General features: G+C 46.4%; 1 protein-coding gene across 1 annotated transcript in view; it reads right to left on the bottom strand.

Moving 5' to 3' along the window:
• KIAA1217 (KIAA1217 ortholog) overlaps positions 1-16,909 on the bottom strand; it is a 1,254,604-nt gene that overhangs the window by 1,173,243 nt on the left and 64,452 nt on the right. The gene's annotated exons all lie outside the window — the stretch shown is intronic.

Below are 16,909 nucleotides of genomic sequence, written 5' to 3'. Positions count from 1 at the left end.
AATACGATGGTAATGTTTTGACGTTACCCCTTTCCTATCCTGTATGAGGGTAGGAATCACTTCTTTCGGAATACCCTTCCGAGCAAGAAACAGGCGCTGAACTTCCATGCCGTCAAACGCAGCCGCGGTAAGTCTTGATAGGCGAACGGACCCTGCTGTAGCAGGTCCTCCCGAAGAGGAAGAGGCCTCGGCTCTTCTTGCTGTAGATCCAGAAGGTCCGCGTACTAAGCCCATCTTGGCCAGTCTGGGGCAATGAGGATCGCTTGAACTCTTGTCCTCCTTATGAGCTTTAGGATTCTTGGGATGAGTGGGAGTGGTGGAAACATGTACACTGACTGGAACACCCACGGAGACACCAGGGCGTCCACCGCCACTGCCTGAGGGTCCCTCGACCTGGAACAATAACGCTGAAGCTTCTTGTTGAGATGAGAGGCTATCATGTCTATTTGGGGTAGACCCCAAAGATCTGTTACCTCCCTGAACACCTCCAGATGGAGGCCCCACCCTCCCGGATGGAGATCGTGTCTGCAGAGGAAGTCTGCTTCCCAGTTGTCTACTCCCGGAATGAAGATGGCTGACAGCGCCAACGCGTGCTTTTCTGTCCAGAGGAGTAATTTTGTGACCTCTGACATCGCCGCCCTGCTCTTCGTTCCGCCCTGTCGGTTTATGTAAGCCACTGTTGTTACGTTGTCCGACTGTACTTGAATGGCCCTGTTTCTTAGAAGAGGGGCCGCCTGAAGAAGACCGTTGTAGACAGCTCTTAGTTCCAGACTGTTGATGGGCAGGCCGGCTTCCAGGCTTGACCATCTTCTCTGGAAGGTCACCCCTTGAGTGACTGCTCCCCAGCCCCGGAGGCTCGCGTCCGTCGTTAGCAGGATCCAGTCCTGAATCCGAAACTGCGGTTCTCCAGCAGGTGAGGCAATTGGAGCCACCATAGGAGTGAAATCCTCGCCCTTGGCGACAGACGAATTCTGTGATGCATGTGGAGGTGAGATCCCGACCACTTGTCCAGGAGGTCCAGTTGGAAGGTCCGAGCATGAAACCTCCCGTACTAGAGAGCCTCGTAGGAGGCCACCATTTTTCCCAATAGGCGAATGCATTGATGAACCGACACCCGGGGTGGCTTCAAGACATCCCGGACCGTGGATTGGATCACCAACGCCTTGACCCGCGGAAGGAACACCCGCTGTACTTCCGTATCCAGGATCATTCCCAGAAACGACAATCTCCGGGTCGGCTCCAAATGTGACTTTGGAAAATTTAGAATCCACCCGTGACTCTGAAGCAGCCGTGTTGTGAGAACAATGGATTGGAGCAACCTTTCCCTGGACGATGCCTTTATCAGGAGATCGTCCAGATAAGGAATGATGTTTACACCCTGTTTTCGGAGTAGCATCATCATCTCCGCCATCACCTTGGTTAACACCCTCGGTGCAGTGTAGAGGCCGAACGGCAGAGCCTGGAACTGAAAATGACAGTCCAGCAATGTGAATCGGAGATAAGCCTGATACGGCAGCCAGATCGTAATGTGAAGGTATGCATCCTTGATATCCAGGGATACCAGGAATTCCCCCTCTTCCAGACCTGCTATCATCGCCCTGAGAGACTCCATCTTGAACTTGAACTTCTTTAGAAAGTTTTAGATTCAGGATAGGCCTGACCGAACCATCCGGTTTCGGTACCATGAAAAGGTTAGAATAGTAACCCTTTGTGAACATGTGTGGTGGTACTGACACAATAACTTGTGCCTCCACCAGCTTTTGGACAGCGTCCTGTAGCACTGTGCTGTCCTGCAACAGAGTCGGTAAGCCCGACTTGAAAAAACGATGAGGAGGGAGACTTTGAAATTCCAGCCTGTATCCCTGAGAGACAATATCTACCACCCAGGGATCCAGGCTGGACAAGACCCAGACCTGACTGAACTGTCTGAGTCTCGCTCCCACAGGCCCCACCTCCGGGCCCTCCCATCCACCGTCATGCGGAGGACTTAGGGGTACCCAAAGCAGGCTTTTGTTCTTGGGAACCTGCAGCGGCAGGTTTCTTGGACTTAACCTTACCTCCCCTGAAGAAGGTATTGGATGACTTGGCCTTTCTGGTCTTGTTGGGCCGAAAGAACTGCTGCGTAGCTGAGGAGAATGATCTCTTCGGAGCAGGAGCTGCTGAGGGAAGATACGGAGACTTACCCGCTGTAGCGGTAGAAATCCACGCGTCTAGGGCTTCCCCAAAGAGACAACAAAGGTAATGAAGCTGTGCGCTCGGTGAGTGGTGGTGTATATGATTGTCAGCAGCGACTTGGAGAGGGAATGCCAATCCCTCCGAGAAACACTAAATACAAACAGAAACCAAGTTGCGCTCAACAATCAGAATAGAAACATGTATTATAAAATTGTAAAATAACAGCAATTCTCCCGGGAGTGCAATTAATATAAATGAATTATCATAAAATATATACGGTACAGAATCACTGTGTCCTAATGAATTATAATCATACAAGTATTATTTAGTAATGGTAACAATTTGGCCACAAACGATATGATGTGTTGAGCAGTAGTGATATTAATTACACTCTTTTAAACACCATATAGGTCTGTGTGCCAGTAACAACTCACTTGCTATGAAGAAGTCCCCAAACAGTCCTTATTCCATGCAAACATATATTCCAAATTTCTATAGATAGAAGTTATCCTTGTGGAAGGTAATAAGCACTCAAATAAATGCAGGGATGGACAGATGAATTATGTCCACCAAAACCAAACCGCAGTAATGGTGTTTAGCAGGGAGAGCCCGGAGTGATGTTTCTACAGCCAGCCGTTTTACCCCCGCACGGGGGAGGGGAGAGCGGTGTCTGAGATAGCCGTCGGGTTGGAATGGAATAGAGCCATGCACAGGCTGTGTGACCCGGATCGCTAGATGTTAACTCTGTGACACGGTGTGCATGCGCTCTCACCCAAAAACGGCTAAGCTTACCTCCCACGGGCAGCTCCGACTGAGCCTCCCTGCAGTTCACCTGATGTAGACAAGGGACTGTTGGAGCCACAGATGTGTTCCGCTGGCTGTATGTGAAAGGCAGCCACACTCTGAATAGTGATGTCGGAGTTGCGTCTCCTTGCCCGGCTCCAATTCGGACTCACTTAGACGGACCACCGACTGGGTCAGAGAGGCACCGGAGCCCCGGCACCTGGGCGTCAGTGAGGTGATGTAAAGCTGTGCAGTGCAGCAGCCGTCACGAACTGATCTCCTGTGTGGGCTCAGATTGAGCTAGACTTCAATAAGTGAAGGGGTACACCTGTATCCTTAACGCGTTTCAACGCCAGCAGGGCGTCTTCTTCCAAAAAGGAAGGTATCCCCAAAGAGAGCCTGGCCTGTATAGGGTAGTGACTCCACACTTCTTCTGGATTCCGCGTCGGCCGACCACCGGCGGAGCCACGGTCCCCGACGAGCTGAAACAGACATGGAAGAAATTCCCGCAGCTATGGAACCCAGGTCTTTAATAGATTCTACCATGAAACCTGCAGAATCATGAATGCTGCGTAAATACAATGCAACCTCATCCCTATCCATCGTATCCAAATCCTCCATCAAGGCAGCCGACAACTTCACTATTGCCTTTGCAATCTCTGCACTAGCAATAGTGGGAAGTAATATGGCCCCTGAAGCAGTGTACACTGATTTCAGAGTATTATCAATTTTCCTATCTGCCGTCTCCTTTAAGGCAGTAGATCCCGGTACCGGTAAAACCACCTTCTTTGAGAGTCTGGATACAGATGCGTCAACAATAGGCGGGTTTTCCCACTTTTTCCTATCCTCCTCAGGGAAAGGAAAAGCTACCAGAATCCTCTTAGGAATCTGAAACTTCTTTACAAGGGTTCACCCAGGGCTGTTGGTTAGCGAGGCTTTCTTGTTTTCAGTGAAGAAAGCTTCCTCAACCTGCTCAGGTGTGTTATCATTAACATTTAACACATTCCTGATAGCCTCTATCAACAACTGTACCCCCCTTGCGAGAGATGCGGACCCCTGCAATACATCCCCATCACCATCTGTAGTGTCAGAATCGGTATCCGTGTCGTCCTGTGTTACCTGCACAAGCGCAAGTTTGTGGGGGTATATTGTGGGGTGACCCGAAGTACCCGACAAGGGCCACACAGCCACCGAGGACTGCAATACCTGGGTTGCAGACTCATTACTGGCAACCCTGTCAGAAATCTGAGAAATCCAAGTCCTGATAGAGGAAAACCACTCTGGTTCCCATGCTGGAATCTGTGCTAAACCAGTGCTAACCTGATTGCATGGAATGGGATCATCCTGAGAGGATCAATCCTCTGCAACATATGACACTGTATCCCTGGACATTGCTGCTAGTGAACCCCAAACACACCACACACACACACACACACACACACACACACACACACACACACACACGATGGGGTAAGATAGTTTCCCCCTCAAGAATGGCAAGAGAGAGACAGAGATTGGAGCCAAACCACACAGGCGCCTTCACCAAGGAGAAAACCCTTTTCCAGCGCTGACTTGTACACCTTAATAGGACTCACAGTCAAGTAATTAGCCGCCCCTCCCTTCTACAACCCCCTCATACCGTTACAGTAAACTGGAGCTGCTGTGGAGGGATCAGGATCTTCCTTCAGCTTGTCAGCATGTAGGAAAATGGCGCTGGAACGCTGCAGGTCCGCTCTGAGAAGCTCCGCCCCCTTCCAGGCACTGTCTTCCCGCTCTTCTGAGTTTAAATTTGGTCTGAGGAGTTGTGCTGGCTGGGATCCCAGGGGCCCGACAGGCTTGCTGACCAAAAGTGAGGGGTAAGCGCTGGCCCAGGGCGGCCCTCACAGCGCCGCACAGTGTGCCTCTGGTACCGTCCGGGAGCACGGTTAATACTGCGCTCCCTCCTCTGTTGCCGCCATCTTCACACCGGCCCCCCGCTTGCTAGGGGGGTCGGTGACTAACTCACCACTTTTTTCAGCTCTGTAAGGGGTCGGCGACATGCTGCTGGGGTGAGCGGTTCCCCTGCGGCGGAGAACGATCAGGCCCCTCTGGAGCTCAGTGTCCAGTCAGCGGAGTCAGTGGCTCAGACCCCGCAGGGCGGACACTGCTCCCCCCCTTAGTCCCACGCTGCAGGGAGGCTGTTGCCAGCAGCCTCCCTGTAAAATAAAAAACTCTAAAACTAAACTTTATTAGGAAAGCTCAGGAGAGCTCCCCTAGTTGTGACCGGCTCCTCCAGGCACATTTTCTAAACTGAGACTGGTAGGAGGGGCATAGAGGGAGCCCACACTCTTAAACTCTTAAAGTGCCAATGGTGAACCCATCTATACCCCATGGTACTAATGTGGACCCCAGCATCCTCTAGGACGTTAGAGAAATTTAAAACTTATGTTGACCTTTTGACCTGTCGACCTAGTACATGTCGACCTAATGACTATGTCGACCTAGTGACCCTGTTGACATAATGCATGTCGACCTATAGTGGTCGACCTAATGACTGTTGACATAAGTGGTGTCAACCTAATGACCGTATCCCACTTGAACAACTCAACCTCTACTGTCTTAAGGTCCCTACAGACTGGGCGACCAGCCGCCAAGCTGCCCGACCGCCGATGCGGCAGACGGGCGACCCGGCGGTGGGGGGGGTTGAGGGGGAGTGACGTTTCGTCACCCGGTGCCATAGCAATGCATGCTAATATGGACAATCTCATCCATATTGGCATGCATGCATATGCGACGGGGCACCAACGATGAACGAGCGCGGGGCCACGCATCATTCATCGTTGGTGCCTACACACTGCATGATATGAACGAGTTCTCGTTCATTAATGAACGAGAACGTTCATATCGTGCAGTGTAATCTGCCAGTGTGTAGGGCCCTTTAGACGATCATTACAAATAGCAGAGATAAGAAGTGATAAAGCAGTGATAAGTGTAAGGTGATAACGCACCAGCCAATCAGCTCTAACTGTCAAGTTACATATTGGAGCTGATTGGCTGGTGCTTTATCACCTTGCACTTATCACTGCTTTCTCACTTCTCCAGGCTTAATACACCTGCTTGAAAAATGACAGTTAGTAAGCTGGTTGGCTGATCATTTATCTCTCCTTATGCATCTCAGATTTATCTCTTGTTAAGGCTGAATACACTTGGGCCTAGGGTGGTCATTCCGAGTTGATCGCACATAGCAAATTTTTGCTGTTCGTGCAATCAACTAGATGCCGCCTATGGGGAAGTGTATTTGAGCATAGCAGGGCTGCGATCGCATGTGCAGCTCTGCTATGCTAAAAAAGTTTAAAGCAAAACGAGACCAGCCCTGCAGCTACTTACCAGTGTGACGGATCCAGCAATGAAGGTCCTGGCTGTGACGTCAGACATCTGCCCACCAGACACGCCTGCGTTCGACTTACCACGCCCGGGAAACGGTGGTAGACGCCCTGGTCCTCCTTCCCGCTGTCAATCTTCTTGCGATCGCGCCTGCGATCGCTTTCATCTGTCTTGGCGTCGTTGCCCGGTGACGGCCGTCGCTGGGCAATGACGTGCATGTGCAATACGAGCGCCGCGCAGCCGCAGCTCTGACCCATTCGCAGCGCAGCGAACAGGTCGGAATGACCCCCTATGTACAGCACTAAGCCTTGGATGGAGATAAAGTGGACGGAGATAAAGTACCAGCCAATCAGCTCCTAACTACCACATCCCAGGCTGTATTGGTTAGTACTTTATCTCCATCCAAGGCTTAATAAATAGACTCCATAGTGCCTTATCCTAGGTGTATCATTGGACCTTTAGTGCTTAGGTAACCGTGTAAGTACTGCCGATTACAACATCCAGAATAATATAAACTAAACTAACTCAAATCAGATACTGTATACTGAACCATAGTATAACAAATACTATATATATATCACTAAAAGTTTTTTCTATGTCTCATAGCTGCAGAAACTATTATGTGTTTGGGACTGCACACAAATCTGTATCCAAAAAGACGGTATCCAGTCTCTAGGTCGACAAGATTTAGGTTGACAGGGTCTAGGTCGACCACTATTGGTCGACAGTAACTAGGTCGACATGTTGTAGGTCGACAGGTCAAAAGGTTGACATGAGTTTTTCACAGTTTTTTTTCTTTTCTTTTTTTTAACTTTTTCATACTTTGTGTTCCACATGGACTACGATTGGGAACGGTAACCTGTGCCGAGCGCAGCGGTAGCAGAGCGAGGCACTTTGCCCGAAGCATGGCAAGCGAACCGAGCCACGCGAGGGGACACGGTGCACTTATTGGGGTTCCCAGTCACTGTACGGCAAAAACGACACCAAAAAAAGGTTTTTAAAAATGTTGTCGACATTTTGACCTGTCGACCTAGACCATGTCGACCTAGTGACACTGTCGACCTAGAATCCCTGTCGACCTAGTTACTGGCGACCAATAGTGTTGACCTAGACACTGTCGACCTAAGTCTTGTCGACCTTCATTACCACACCCCAAAAAGACACAGTGCAACGATAAATATATATTAGTTTTTGCGCTAGTTATTAAGAGGTCTGGTATGTGAATTGAACACTCAAATACTCTAATACAGTATATATATATATATATATATATATACATAGTGATTTATCGCACAGTATAACAAATAAAAAGTTTGCAACCATTTGCTATTAGATCAATGTATAATCCTATAAAAGAGCACAATAAGATGGCATATAAGACCATTATGACAAAAGGAAAATAAAACAAAACATCTCTTATGTCTATACTCCAGGGATTTTTAGACTGGTCCCCTTTACTGGATAATTAGTGTGAAAGCTCACCACAGTAGTTTTCCTTTTGGGTATAATCAATATTGTGTCCAAATTAATCTGTGGGAGCAGATTTCCAAAGTCCTGTAATTGCTGACCAGGTTAACGGGATCTCCTTGGCTGAAACAGCCTTAGTGCCTTGGACCTGTGTAAGATCACAGGTGCATGAATGACATGCTGATTGGCTGTGTCCTCAGTTTGTTACGCCGCATACCCAGAGAATAAGCGACTTGCAGGTATGACCACGTTTATTTATCACCACGCAGGAGGTTGAAATGGGATGTAGTTAAAATTCCGGCGGTCGGGATCCCGGCGGTCAGAATACAGACGCCAGGATCCCAACCGCCGAGAATGCCGACAGCTACGCCAGGGTTATTCCCACTCATGGGTGTCCACAACGACACCCATAGATTGGGAATAAAACCTGGGGCGAGCGCAGCAAGCCTGCAAGGGGCTTTCTAGCACTCACTCCGCTGCCTGGCATTCTGGCGGTATTCTGACCGTAGGGATCCCGGACACCGGGATTCCATTACCAACCCGTTGAAATCTACCCCTGTAACATAGAGCTGCTATTCCCGAAATCACCATGCAGCATCGGTACAGGGGCACACCTTTGTGGCTGGCGGTCAACAAGCGTCATGTCTCCAAACAAATTGTCATCAACTGCGGGCACCAAGCAATAGATCCACAATAGTAAAATACTATTACCCTGCTTGTTCTTTTACTATGACAACTTATTTGGAGGCATCACGCTTGTTGACCGCCAGCCACAAAGGTGTGCCCCTGTACCGAGGTGTGGTATGAGTTGCTGGTAAGCGGGTCTCCGGCGGCCAGCATACCGGCGCCAGGATCCCGACCGCCGGCTTGCCGACAGCGGGGCGAGCGCAAATGAGCCCCTTGCTACGGTACACGCACCACACTATCTATTCTCCCTCCAGGGGATTGTGGACCCCCAAGAGGGAGAAAAGGTGTCGGTATGCCGGTTGTAGGTATTCCAGCGCCGATATACTGTGCGCCGGGATCCCAACAACCGGTATACTGAATACCACCTCCTGTACTGATGCTGCATGGTGATTTCTGAAAATCGTTGACAATATCAAATTAACCTGCATGTGCAGCAGATGGGAGATACAGCGAATGACGCACAGGAGCGCACGATAGTGTGTACACAATGGACGATGTAGATGATTTGTTGTTCTGACTCAAATCGACAAATCGTTAAAAAAAAAGTCTGATGTGTACTCAGCTTTTGACAGCTTTATTTTTACACTGCAATCTAGATTTCAGTTTGAACACAGCCCACCCAAAACTAACCTGGCAATAGGGGGTCATTCCGACTTGATCGCTAGCTGCCGTTGTTCACAGCACAGCGATCAGGCTAAAAATCTGCATTTCTGTGCATGAGTATTCACCGCAATGCACACGCGCGATGTACGGGTACAAAGTCCTTTGTGGTTTTGCAAAGGTTCTAGCGAAGCTTTCAGTCGCATGGCACAACGCAGGAAGATTGACAGGAAGGGGGCGTTTCTGGGTGTCAACTGACCGTTTTCTGGGAGTATTTGGAAAAATGCAGGCGTGCCAGGGAAAACGCAGGCGTGGCTGGGCTGTCAAAAGCCAACCCTCCAACGTTAGAATCAACGCACACGAAGAGTAAGTACAGGGCTGGTCTTGTTTTGCACAAAATGTGTTTGCAGGCGCTCTGCTGCACAGGCATTCGCACTTCTGCAAAGCGAAAATACACTCCCCAATGGACGGCGACAATGCGTTTGCACGGCTGCTAAAAACTGCTAGCGAGCGATCAACTTGGAATGACCCCCATAGTCTGCTGTAAGGAGGTTTTGAGAAACACTCTGTTAAAAACAGATGCAAAAAGATTTTTGTCTATGAGGGTGTGCACTCAGATCGTTTCTTTGAAACAGTTTTCAAAAATTACTAAAAGCATTTATAAAAAAAAAAATTTGAATTAGCTATGTAAGATGTAACTCAGAATAAAACCCATTTCATGGACCTCATAAGCTCTCAGCTCTTTAAATGTAAGATAAGCACTCCACCAAAATAATTAATTCAAATTGTTTCCCCTGCCAGGAGATAGCTGATAAGGGGGGCGGGAGGGCAATTACAATAAAACCCCTGTACTGAAGGTATTGGAACAGGATTAAGGTTAATTAAGACATGGGTCACTCTATGTCAAGTTATTCAATGCAAATTACCTAACCATTCTATTTTCATTTTATTCTCTGAACACAATCAGTGCTATAGAGGAGGGTCTTCAATATAATATTTCAACTTTTCATCCCATCAAGTTTTTGATTTATCATTGAAAATGTAAAATATCCACAACTTTTGGCATTTGTGAATATGCAAACAAAAGGCTTAGGATAATACTGAGTTATTTTAGAAAAAAAACAACAACCTTTCACTCAGAATAGTAACATAGTTATTTAATATACACTGTAACACAAGAGTAAAATAATGTGAAAACGATTTCACAGAGAAAGCAGCCAAGCGGTACTTACTAGAATAGGACAAACTGCGGTATTTGCCTTGATATTTATTTATTATTTATTAACAGTTCCATTGCGCTTTACAATTAGAACAAAAGTAATAAAACAAAACTGGGCAAAAACAGACAGACGTAGAGGTAGGAAGGCCCTGCTCACAAGCTTACAATCTATAGATGGATTCTGAAAAAAAGGAGCTTAAGTCGTTTTTGCAATTAGAAATGATCAAATGCTGATCACTAATTGATAAATGGGGCCCTAAATGACTAAATTGAAAATATTTATTATTTCTCTTAAAAAATATGTATTATTCTTTTTTTTTATATATATATATATTGTGATAGTTCCTTGTAGTTAACTCTACTCAAAATCTCAGATGCCAGTAGGGTGTCTTTTCAACCATTATCAGAAACAAACGCAGGGTTTATATACACTGTCCCCAACAGAGGGGGTGATCGTTCACTTCTCCTAAAAAAGTTAGAAGCAAGATGGATACATACATTGGGCTCAGTGACACCCAATGGTCTGAATGAGTCAAACCCGTTAAACGTTTTTTTACACTGATTTTTTTCTGTGAAATCTAGGAAGCTTTTCTTGCCCGATGCACCCTTTAGTGTTGTTTTGTCTGTTATTTGTATATTAGTTGAGTTATAGTTTGTGTGTTTTATTGCTTTGATACTCAGAGTGTAATGGAGGTACGCTGAACCGGCTTAAGTGAATAGTGGTAGATTGCTTTAGAATTTGGGTTATTGGTATACAGCGCTCGGTGTCGTTCGGCCATTGCACTCTGAGGATCTAGCTAATTATGGAGGGATGGGAGTTTGTTGGGGAATGTTCTAACTGCCCTGTCTGGCTCTACTATCCTCGTTTTTGCATTTTATATGCACATTGCCACTTGCATTTCGATATTTTTGCACACTTGCCCTATATGGGTGTGAGGTATAAGGCTGATGTATTTTACTATGATGTCTTATGGTGTTTTGTTTAAGTTACAACCTCTATCAAGGCGGACTAGCGCCTGACTTCCTGTTTGCGTTCCAAGTGCCGTCTGGGCACTTCCGGCCGGGTGACGTTTGCGTTCCACGGACCGGAAGTGCTCCGCTCCGGGACGCGGCGGGTGTCAGAGATGGATTGCTGCGGCCCCATCGTCCCTTACTTGCCGATTATGACTTTAGCTATTTGTGTTCTCGGATAGGGACTAGTGTGGTGTTTTATATTCTTTGAATATGTGGTAATCTATTAAGGAGAATATTTGTCCCTGTTTGATGACATCACAATACTTTTGGCGCCTTTTTTAAGTGTTGAGGGTATTTAGAGCCCGTCAGGCAGGATCAGCGTTATTGCTGGATGTCTGAATTTCTGCTCTTGTTTGCTGGAAGCTGTGATTGATGTGCAGTGCCTCCTGAGGAAGGCCCTTGTTGGGCCGAAAGCGCTTGAGGAAATTCTTGCCATTATGCTGATCATGTAAAGTATATCACAAATAAATGAACAGTTGTTTATAGTAAAAAAGTCTGGAGAGTGCCCCCTCTGATTTTTATCTACAAATTTGGATACCGTGGTATTCGAGTGGACACCCCAGCGTTTGCTTATCATGAAGATGTGAGTGCTACCGTTTGTTGGATTTATATATATATATATATATATATATATATAACAGAAGTAGTGCCCAGCACTCCTGGTCCTAAAATGCATAAATGCCTGGGTGCCCTCCACAGCAGTATGTGTAAGCTATCACGGAAAAAATTGCGTCACTCCAGGTCTTGAGGTGGTAAAATCTTCAATTAGTGTAGTTTGGAAAACATCATATAAACCAATGTTTCGGGGCCCATAGCCCCTTTGTCAAGGTGTGTATAGTGTGAAAAGTGCAACCTGTCTTACCTTTTAAAGCCCTGTGCGGTGAGTGAGTGGAGGTGAGGAGAAGCATCGCCCGCGTAGCCGCCGCCGGGCACCGGGGTACTTCCGGCGTCCTGTGGACTTTCACGTCGCACCCTCCGTCCGTCAGCTTCCGGTGTCCCGTGGCAGTGGCGTCACGATCGGGTCCCGTCCTGGTAGCTTCTGTAATTGCGGACCTATGTAGTGCCATCCGTTGTCTCAAATCTCTAGTGGTCTTCCCCACATATCCTAGCCCACAGGGGCATATGATCAAGTAAACTATGTGTGAAGTAGTAAACGTTACTACATGTCGTATGCTATACGTTTGTTCCTTCCTGGGGTGTTTGAACTTTGTTCCTGTTATTAGTGATTTGCACGTGGTGCACCCCAGGCATTTATAACACCCTGGTGCTTCTTCCCCTTACCCGCCCCCTTTCCCCCCCCCCTCTTTTGTACCCCCCCTCTTTTTGCTTTCATTCTTACACATCCCCCATACCCTTCCCAGTGCAATCCCACCCTTTTTTCTGCCTTTCTTTCTTTTTTCTTCTTCCTTCCTCTTTTTTCGTCTTCTCTTTCCTTTTCTCTTGCCCTTCTCTTTTTCTTCTTCTTCTTTCAGCTGCCCTTACTATCTACCCCCCCCCCCTTCCTTTTCTTTCCGTCCTTTCCCTTATCTGTACCTTTCTTCACCTCACTGCACTGATATTAATATCTATACAGGATATGTATATACGGAGACTTTAAGATATGAGGTGAACCCCAAGAGCAAAGAGCTATACGTGGAGATATCATGACTTTTAAATGGTACTTGATATACCTATTGAGGTCCAGTTTTTACCATGTCTGTATCTAGGGAATTCAGTGTATTGTATTAGATTGACTGCACCGATTATCACTGCACTATGTCACTTTACTTGCAGAGCCCGGCGCGCAAGCGCATTGGCGAGCGGCATGGGTTGCTATGGCAACCAGGCCGGGACCCGATCGTGACGCCACTGCCACGGGACATTTTTAGGAATGCGGACAAAGGGGGAGCCCTAGTGGTTCTTGACACAGCCAAATACAAACAAGAATGTGAACGATTATTGTCTGATTCAGCTACATATGGGACATTAAGACAAGATCCCACGGAGGTATTTAAGCGTGAATTGGATAAATTGCTTAAAGAGGCAGTAGATCAGGGTAGAATCACTCAATCTGTCAGTAATGCTTTAACTAGAGAGTTCCCTATTGTACCAGTGTTTTATATAATCCCTAAGGTACATAAGGATCCCCTGGACCCTCCGGGACGTCCGATTATTTCGGCCAGGGGATCATTATGTGAACCACTGTCTGTATATTGTGATGCATTTTTACAACCTTGCATTCAGAATACTAGTACACACTTGAAGGATACATCTATGCTACTTAGGAAACTAGAAGATATGGGTGAACTTGCTGAACAGACTAGCCTCGCTTCTATAGACGTAACAAGTCTTTATACATGTATACCACATGGAGCGGGGCTACAGGCTGTTAGAAGGCTGATTACGAATAATCCACTTTACAAGGGCCCTGACATTGAGTTTTTTCTAGCGTTGCTGGATTTCACCTTAACCCACAACTATTTTCTATACGATAGAATGTTTTTCCTGCAGCGCACGGGATGCGCGATGGGATCGGCCGTCGCGCCATCCTTTGCCAATACATACATGTGGGAGGTGGAGTGTGACCTGTTCTTACAAAATAGAAATATTTCTGATAGGATGAGTCTATATTGTCGTTACATAGATGATGTCCTTATTTTTTGGACAGGTGATCAATCTGAGTTGGAGTCAATAGTGCAGACACATAATTTGTCTAATAGTCCAATTAAATTGACGGTGATAATTGATGCTAAAACCATCAATTCTTTGGATGTTTGTATCACTATTGAGAACAATAGGATCAACACATCGCTGTTTGTGAAACCCATAGACAGAAACAACGTGTTGAAATATGACAGCTCACACCCTAAATCTACTATCCGCAGTTTACCGTTTTCTCAATTTTTGAGAGTCTGTCGTATTACTTCTAAACCACAGGAGAGAGATCAAGCTTTACATAACATGACATTAAAATTTTTGGAGCGAGGTTATCCCATTCAATTGCTGAAATCAGCTAGGAAAAGAGCTATAAGGAGTACTAGGGAACAACTTTTGGAACCAAAACCTCAAAAACAACTACAAGGCAGGTTCCCTTGGGTGACTAGTTTCAATACTAGCAGTTATCATTTAACCAAGAGAGCCAAGCAGATTTGGCCAATAGTAGCTACAGATAAAGGGCTGGGGGAGGTGTTTCAATCCAAACTACTGCCGAGCTACTCTAGAAATCGCAGTATACGAGATATTGTCGTCAAGACGGATATATCTCAGTTTAATACTCCCAAAGAACACTTTCTAAGTAAAAAAGCAGGGTGCTTTCGATGCAAGGGGTGCACCACATGTAGTTACATGACACCGGGCACCACATTTTTGCACCCTCATACAGGGAAGCCATATACCATTAAATATTTTCTGTCATGTGAATCAAAGTTCGTGGTATATTTATTGACATGCCCTTGTGGCCTATCATATGTAGGCAAAACGGACTGTGCCTTTAAGACCAGAATGGCGCAACATAGATTTGCTATCCGTGAAGCCATAAAAACAGGGGATAGTGATCAACCAGTGGCCCGTCATTTTGCCAAAAAACCACATAATATGGCCACATTACGTTACAAAATTATTGACCAAGTCCCCAATTCTCTTAGAGGCGGGGACAGATCTAAAAAACTGTTACGATTAGAAACACACTGGATCCATGTACTTAATACACTGGCCCCAAAAGGGTTAAATGAAGCACTCAACCTGAGGTGCTTTTTATGATAGGGCACTGACAGGGGTGTGTTGCCCCCTATACATGAAGGAGACCTTATAATTATTATGTACAATATATGACAGTCGTAGTCCAATACAGGGACACAAACGTCAGCTTTAGAAATGGTAGTTTATATGTATGCACTGGCCGATAGTAGCCTATACACTGAACAGATAAACAGCACTGTTTTTATTTATTTATGTTATTTTTTCACTTGGCTCGCTCGGATGTTGAAAGAAATGTATGTTTGTGATTATACCTGAGCGTCATATTGCATGTTTTTTACACATTTTAGCTTATGCTGCTGTTTAGTATTTTAATATCTGTATCTTGACATAACTGAGTCATGAAGGCTGACATGTTGTTTACATGTTACCATGGTGTTTTCTCCTCAGCCACAACGCGTATGCCGGACGGGCCGGCGGGACGTCACTTCCGGCGGGACCGGGAGGACGCGACCGGAAACCGGGCTGCGCGGCTGGAGGCGACGGGTGATACAGTCTGCACAGAGGTATTTAAGCACTTTATATTCACTATTCATATGTATCCTGACGAAGGGGCTGCGTCCCCGAAACGTAGACACTGCAATAAACCTCACTTAAAAGACTCCGGAGTGCCGCCTCATTGTTTGCTCTATACATCAGAGGTTTGCCTCTCAGAGGAGGGCACCGGGAGCAATTTCATTACAGCGGAGGGGACCGCAGGAGTGCCGGGTCATTTTGGAAGGTTGTATATGCCATTTATTACTCAGTTGGAGTCTAGATGGTAAAGGCCAAGGCACCATATTAACCCCCGTTAATACCTTTGGGATATTTTCACCCGCATACCACGCAGGTGTTGCGGTACACCTATTTTTGCACGTGCACTGGACACTTTATTTTGCACAGCACATTTGCACTTTACTGTTTCATTATGGCTGACAATAGTGATCCCATATTGGAGGGTACAATGCATTTTTTACAGTGTGACAATTCGGATACACTAAGTTTCAGCGAAGCCGAAGCTGAAAATATTCTATTTAAAACTCCAGCGTTTGATGCGGAAATTAAAAGCACTGGTGATGACATCTATAAAGAACTATTCAAGCTCCGTAAAAGGGAGATTGATTTCAGATATCATGGCATGACATTGTCGGATTATTACCGAGCCAAACAGATCCCTCGCGGATTCCGAGTGCACAATACACCTACCATTGGGAGGTATGATGTCACATTTTGTAAGAAATGGATCTCGGTGCTAAATAAATGCTCCATGGACTTATTGTTACTGGTGATTGAGGAGTCGGCACGGGAGATGAATATTGCTAAACAAAAAATAGTGGCTTTTGAACTAGAGCATAACATCACTGAAGCATCTCCACCAGAATGGCTCACTAAAATCAACAATGATCTGGAAAAATACACGACAGATCTGATTAAGTTCAAAAAACAAAAGTTGGTACGGGTGCAGCAAGACTATGCACAACACAGGGTCTATCTATGGCTCAATAGCAGCAACCCGAGACAACCGACACAGAACCAACAGCAGTTCAGGCGTCGACAACCAAAGACAACAATATTCTAGCACCTCAGCCAGTGATGTGGACGACATACCACCAAGGAATGGACAACAGCCCCAGGATGTCCCTTTAGGAGTGCGCACCAGGGCCATACTGGCAGGCCGAGAGGTGCGCCCACGAGGAGAGGGGGCCAGACGTGGCGCAAAGCAAGGTCCCAAATCCGGACCAAAACCACCGAGGAGGGGTCGCAATTAATTATTAATCTCTCATCCAAGGAACTGTCACCTATAGAGATCCAAGTTCTGAACAAAGGACTATCTTTCATCCCTACGAGCTCAGTGGATTCTCTACAATGGAAAGTAGAATCCTATAG

This window comes from Pseudophryne corroboree, chromosome 5, assembly GCF_028390025.1.
Source record: "Pseudophryne corroboree isolate aPseCor3 chromosome 5, aPseCor3.hap2, whole genome shotgun sequence".
Classification (NCBI taxonomy): Eukaryota; Metazoa; Chordata; class Amphibia; order Anura; family Myobatrachidae; genus Pseudophryne; species Pseudophryne corroboree.
The sequence above is the reverse complement of the archived record's forward strand: the minus strand, read 5'-3'. Positions and strand labels throughout refer to the sequence as shown.